A 7356-nucleotide genomic window follows, 5' to 3' on the forward strand; every position below is an offset into this window, starting at 1 on the left:
AAATCGAAACAATACACACTCTTGTTTAACTGAAGGTGACAACAATATACACTACTGTTTAACTGAAGGTGACAACAATATACACTACTGTTTAACTGAATGTGACAACAATATACACTACTGTTTAACTGAATGTGACAGCATTAAACACTACTGTTTAACTGAAGGTGACAACAATACACACTACTGTTTAACTGAATGTGACAGCATTAAACACTACTGTTTAACTGAAGGTGACAACAATACACACTCTTGTTTAACTGAAGGTGACAACAATATACACTACTGTTTAACTGAAGGTGACAACAATATACACTACTGTTTAACTGAAGGTAACAACAATATACACTACTATTTAACTGCAGGTAACAACAATACACACTACTATTTAACTGAATGTGACAACAATACACACTACTATTTAACTGAAAACAATACACACTCTTGTTTAACTGAAGGTGACAAGACTAAACTCATAAGACACACAATAACATCATGTATATTGAGTCCTTTATCACTACATAAAGCAACTTGTGTCAAAAAATGGTACAATTTCAGGAGTAAAGGACGTGTACAATTTTATATTAAACTAGGATTTAGGTTAGAATTTACTAGTGTCTCAATACTCTATAAAACTAAATCAGGATTACAGTAGCAATAATAAAGCTTATTTCTGTTTGGCATCAAAACATGTATTGTTTTTATTTTTCCTTTACTTTGGAAAATGGAAGATGAAACTTAGCAAGGCATGTATTCCCTAAACATTTACCTTTTTTATTTATATTATTAAACTACCTGTAACATCATGTAATGGTAAGATAATACCTACAGTGTTGACTTTCACTAACATTATTAAATTGTGTATTACATTTGGCTTTTTTTATACTAACTTTATTAAACTACATGATACATCAGGCAACTGATAATATCTATGGTGTTGACTTTTCAATAAGATTATTAAACTACATGTTACATCTTGAAACTGTAACAAATTACCTACAGTGTTGACTTTTCACTAACATTATCAAACTAGGTTTCATCATGGAATGTTAAGAAAATACCTATAGTGTTGAATTTTCACTAACACTATTGAGCTACACATTGCAACATGTAATGTTAAGATAATACCTACAGTGTTAGACTTTTCACTAACATCATTAAACTACACACTGTATACGTTAAGATAATATCTACAGTGTTGACTTTTCACAAACAGTATTAAACTACACATAAGATCAGGGGACTGTAAGGTAAACCCTTTAGTGTTGACTTTTCACTAACATTATTAAACGGCACTTCAGATGATGTAACTAAGATAATGCCTACAGCACCGACTTTTCACTAACATTATTAAAGTTCATGTTGTATCATGGAACTAACACAATACCTATAGTGTTGACTTTTCACTAACATTATTAAACTACATGTTACATCATGGAACGTTAAGACAATACCTATAGTGTTGACTTTTCACTAACATTATTAAAGTTCATGTTGTATCATGGAACTAACACAATACCTACAGTGTTGACTTTTCACTAACATTATTAAACTACATGTTGTATCATGGAACTGTAAGACAATACCTACAGTGTTGACTTTTCACTAACATTATTAACCTACATGTTACATATGGAACTAACACAATACCTACAGTGTTGACTTTTCACTAACATTATTAAACTACATGTTACATCATGGAACGTTAAGCTACATGTTACATCATGGAACGTTAAGACAATACCTACAGTGTTGACTTTTCACTAACATTATTAAACTACATGTTACATCATGGAACAAACATAATACCTACAGTGTTGACTTTTCACTAACATTATTAAAGTTCATGTTGTATCATGGAACTAACACAATACCTACAGTGTTGACTTTTCACTAACATTATAAAACTACATGTTACATCACGGAACTGTAAGACAATACCTACAGTGTGTACTTTGCACTGATGTTATTAACCTATACACCATGGATGATACATATCTCATTATTTTGTATTATAAAAGTCAATATTTGTTAAGGTGGTTATATTTATGGTTTTACTTTATCTAAATTATCTCAAGTTAATTCTTTTTTGTCAGAAACTCCATGGAGGTTCACATATCTTATTCTTCTTTGTTTCTGGAAATCATTGGAGAAAGAATTAATATTACTTTAACACTGGACGTTTGATGTATTTTTCGACGTGCAGACAAACTGCGTAGTTGAAATCACCTATCCACACCTGACTGATATAGGTCAAAGGTTGAAACTAGTGACACACATTTGTGGGAGTTTACATGTAGCTATAAATAGAGGAAAAGTTTCTTTACATTTATAAAACAAACAGCAATTCACAAGATGATCTAATCATAGTCATTTTTGGCCTCAGCTAAAAGTGACATAAGCTCTCTTTTATATGCAAGCTTTGTCCATTATTGGCTCTAATAATAAAGATCTTAATAAAATAATTTGAATAATTGAATATGCTTTACTGATCTATGGCCTGCTCTAATACACTTGATTTATAGAGTATTCTTAGATTTCAATATTCTGTCACTCATGTCAGCAGCTACCTTATATTAGAACCAAACTAACAGATAAATTTATGTTTTCAATGTAGAAATATAATCTTTACAGGTGAAGAAATACTGCAGATGAAATCCTGGTTTAAAAATTCATCAGTTGTACATACGAGGGAAGGGGTAAGTAGTTGATTTTTAACATGTAAAAAATATACCAATATATGGTAAGGTTATACAGCGTGAACATTTACAAACTTCATATGTTGAAATTTTACTTAAGTTTTGTTCGTTCAACTAGCCACAAATTACTTGATAAGTAAAATAAACATGAAATCCAATTTTGTGTAGACATTTATTTTTTGTATATTGTTAAACTATTTATCCAAAAATTCATAGGCATTTGAAACTACAAGATTGACAAAGTTTTCTTTAAACAAAGTTGATCGAAATAAATCAATGACTCGGTTCATGTTCCTCACTTTTTGGAATATTTAAAATAGCAGGTATACGAGTATTAGATTTACTGTTAAACATCAGTATGAACATAATCCTGTATTTGTATACACAGTATGAACATAATCTTGTATTTGTATACACAGTATGAACATAATCTTGTATTTGTATACACAGTATGAACATAATCTTGTATTTGTATACACAGTATGAACATAATCTTGTATTTGTATACACAGTATGAACATAATCTTGTATTTGTATACACAGTATGAACATAATCTTGTATTTGTATACACAGTATGAACATAATCTTGTATTTGTATACACAGTATGAACATAATCTTGTATTTGTATACACAGAAGTCCATAGCTGTAATGGAAAATCGGAATGTAAGGTTTACCATAAAAAAGCATTTAGTATCTTTTATACTTGGATTTTACCAACTGTGTATTAAATAAAACTTGAAAATACCAGTTCCTTGTGCATATACAAATTATCAAGCACCTATAAATATATGCATAGAGTTTTATAACACAAATGTATAGACAAAAATGGTTTTTCTATTTATTTGATCGATCAAGTAATTCACGACTACCTGAACATACAAAACTATCAATGTATGAAGTTTCTAAATGTTCAGTTTTAAAAAATTCTTTGTATGCTAAAAAGAAACGTCTCACCCCTGCTTTGTAGAGAATACCTACATTTTAAAACTGGTCAGGATGTTATCTGTTGTACTTCTTCAGAAGTTTACCTGTCCTCATCACGAGCAAGATTAAATCACTTTTACTACAAGACTGCTGCTGATGCAAGTGAAAAACACACAAGTTTTAGAATACCGAACAAGTCAAGTGTATAATATTAAAGTGTGAATACATATACATTCAAATTAGTTTAATATTATAATAAGGGCCAATAATAAACAAGTCCTCCATATTAAACACGGCTTACATGTTGATAAGCTAAGGCCAAAAATATCCAGGTTAGTTCAGCTTTAAAATCGTTGCTTCTAATAAATTTACGAGTAATTAACATTGTGTTTTTTTGCTGTTTTCTTTCAGGTGTTTATGGCTCGCTGAATGGCTATAACGAGCAATACGTTAGACTGCATTACTAAAATACATTTCCATTTCCAAATATATAAAACTATAAGTACCTTTGAGCTTTTTTCCAACTAATAATATTTTATTTGTAAGAATTTCAGCCTTAAATTACTACAGGACAAGTTATTGATTATAAAAAAAGTTTTTTTTTAAATCTATCTCAATAAAGATGAAAACTACTGAATTTATTAATTATTAATTACACTTGAAATATATACATACGTATGTACAATTAGTGGGATAAATCAGAGGGATAATAACATGCACAAGTACAAGTCATGCTTTGTGCCCATCTGAACATACACACATTCTGTTGGTATGGTAACAAAACAAGCTGAAACTATTCCTATGTTGTAAATAGAAATAGTTTTACTTGTCAGGTAAAAAAAAACTACACTGTGTTTTTACAAGGTAAGTCTATCACTTACACAAAACTGTATAATAACCTAGATCTACTTCAGTTGTGGGTGAAGCAACTAAGGAAACTGAACTCTCACTGTGTTTGTAGTAACTTATCATGAAAAGATTCTTTCCTGTGGTGTGTAGTAACTTATCATGAAATGATCTTTTCCTGTGGTGTGTAGTAATTTATCATGAAATGATCTTTTCCTGTGGTGTGTAGTAACTTATCATGAAATGATCTTTTCCTGTGGTGTGTAGTAATTTATCATGAAATGATTTTTTCCTGTGGTGTGTAGTAACTTATCATGAAATGATTTTTTCCTGTGGTGTGTAGTAACTTATCATGAAATGATCCTTTCCTGTGGTGTGTAGTAACTTATTCTGAAAAGATCCTTTCCTGTGGTGTGTAGCAACTTATTATGAAACTGTGGTATGGTAATGAGTGTGTTAACTTATTCAGGAACTATTCTTTGTAGTATTACATGGAGTTATTATGAAACTGTGGTATGGTAATGAGTGTGTTAACTTATTCAGGAACTATTCTCTGTAGTATTACATGGAGTTATTATGAAACTGTGGTATGGTAATGAGTGTGTTAACTTATTCAGGAACTATTCTCTGTAGTATTACATGGAGTTATTATGAAACTGTGGTATGGTAATGAGTGTGTTAACTTATTCAGGAACTATTCTCTGTAGTATTACATGGAGTTATTATGAAACTGTGGTATGGTAATGAGTGTGTTAACTTATTCAGGAACTATTCTCTCTAGTATTGCATGGAGTTATTATGAAACTATCCTTTATAGTAGTGTTATGTAGTAATCTGAATATTTCAGTTCTGTTACAAGATATATTGAAAAGTATAAAAACAAAAAGACATGTAGTAATAGAATGAAAAACTATCGTTTTCTAAGGATGAGTGTAGAAAGACGCAAAAAAAAGAAGTTAAATTTTCTGAGAAGCAACAATATATGGTGTTATACATTAGTTCAGATAAAATTGTCCACATGCAATAAGTCAATAAAAGCATTAGTTGTATTTTGATGAATGCATGAAAACCAGGAATTTAAATAGCTAATGTGCCATTGGCTTTTAAAACTGTACATTACTGTTAAGTCTTTAATATTTGTTAGTTTGTTAAAAACTTTAATGACTTTGTGATAAAGATGCTGGATGAAATTTTATGATGTATCTTAAATAATTACCCTTAAAGCAAAGAGTACACAAAATAAGCTCAACAAAACACTGAAATGACCATCAAGCTAATGTCATACTAGCCACCTTTGTTATTCTTCAATAATATTAAAACATGTTCCTGTCTTTTTTTTTTAACATTGGCTTTACTAATATTTTGTCAAAACCAATAGATTTAGGTTTGTTAGCATGTGAATATTTAGCAGTAAAAGACTTAACCATACAAAACTGGTTTAGGTTTGTTAACATGTAAATATTTAGCAGTAAAAAACTTAATCATACAAAACTGGAGTATCACATGATGCTGTTCAGATGTTCTGTGTATCCAACAATAAACTTTGCTGTTAAGTGTAAGAAGTGTTTAATTTCTATCCTTTGCCATATGTTTTTAGTTCATACTTCACTAACGTTCCAAAACTGAAAGATTTAACCAGTTTTTACCAACATTCACTAAGTTGCAGAAACAGTTTGTAGATATACACGCTTAAGCTTTTTATGCCAGGGGTTTACTACACTTTCAAGTTCATTCAGTATATAGTGGTGTTAACTTAAACCTAATGGAACATACATATTTCATTACTTGTTTTGAAACAGAAATTATACCCCCAATTACTGTTAAAAGTATACTTTAGTATCACAGAAGTTTTGCTAGCACATTTTCTTTAATTTAGGTAAAACTTAGATGCCAAAAAATTGAAAATGCGAGTTTAAGTAATGCATCACCTAGACTTTAAATGTTTAATATGTACAGAGATCATCTATATTTTAAGTGTATTACATATACATCACCTACGTTTTAACAACTATATATATGTGAATATACACTCATCACATCAATACATAGTAAATGTATACAGATCACCTAGATTTTAAATGCCTACTTCTCATACCAATATTTTACACATGAAGTTCACTTGGATGTGACTATTACATGAAAATGTACATCATTACATAATGTGTTTGACAGTTTCTTATTACCGATTCATTACTGAAGTGTAAAAAAAAAAGATTTAAGGAAGACATGTGCTGATTGAAAACAGAAAATGTGCATTCATGCTTAAAAAAAAGTAATAAACCATGAGAAATGTCACATGTACAAACAGGATAAAGAAAAACCTCAGACTCCATAGAACAAGCAGTTATTCATGCAAACAGCTGAAAAATTAAACAAAACCTATCTAAGTGTTTCCCTAACACTAACAAAAATCTACTCATGCACAGCTCAGAGTGAGACCACCACGAGAAGTACAAGTGCTCACACTGACAAGGCAGCTACAAGAGGAGTCTGAGGCGGAGTATGGCTGTTTCGGGGACGAAACCCCGTGTGCCCATACATGTCTCTGGTTCGACGGCTGGCTGAGCTGTTGGAGGTCTGAGGTAAGAAAGTTTCCTCTTCTTCAGGGGGTTCTGCTGTCTGTCTGTTAAGATAAAAAAGCTGTTTCACATTACGTTCATAAAACAAAACTCTTCAATCAATTCCCTTTTCTTTCAAAAAGATTTAACTGAAATAGTTGTGTGTTACACACATTTCTTAATCTCCTTTACATTTTGTAGAACAATTTGTACACACATTCTAGGCCTAAATCCTTAAAAGAATCCATATATATACATTCAATGACTTATTTAAAGAACTTGTTAAGTAAGGGTATGTCTCACAACTAGAAACTTTCATTCAGAAA

The 7356-nt window shown here is 30.6% G+C and overlaps 3 long non-coding RNA genes across 4 annotated transcripts in view; 1 reads left to right on the plus strand and 2 right to left on the minus strand.

Moving 5' to 3' along the window:
• Window positions 1-519, plus strand: part of LOC111085141 — a 1132-nt gene extending 613 nt beyond the window's left edge. The window contains exons 2-3 of the long non-coding RNA XR_002609986.1: window positions 234-332; window positions 366-519. This is a non-coding gene — a long non-coding RNA (uncharacterized LOC111085141). The remainder of the gene's footprint in view (window positions 1-233; window positions 333-365) is intronic.
• LOC111085139 overlaps window positions 1-7099 on the minus strand; it is a 15873-nt gene extending 8774 nt beyond the window's left edge. The window contains exon 1 of the long non-coding RNA XR_002609983.1: window positions 6937-7099. This is a non-coding gene — a long non-coding RNA (uncharacterized LOC111085139). The remainder of the gene's footprint in view (window positions 1-6936) is intronic.
• Window positions 622-4175, minus strand: LOC111085140. 2 transcript variants are annotated; one of them, XR_002609985.1, is made up of 3 exons: window positions 1745-4175; window positions 1455-1519; window positions 622-1387 (listed from the first exon to the last, which is right to left on the minus strand). It is a non-coding gene; the product is annotated as an uncharacterized LOC111085140 (long non-coding RNA). The 2 variants fall into 2 exon arrangements; XR_002609984.1 differs by having other exon boundaries at window positions 622-1519.
• Window positions 7100-7356: the final 257 nt, after the last annotated feature.

This window comes from Limulus polyphemus, unplaced genomic scaffold (genome assembly GCF_000517525.1).
Source record: "Limulus polyphemus unplaced genomic scaffold, Limulus_polyphemus-2.1.2 Scaffold251, whole genome shotgun sequence".
Lineage (NCBI taxonomy): Eukaryota > Metazoa > Arthropoda > Merostomata > Xiphosura > Limulidae > Limulus > Limulus polyphemus.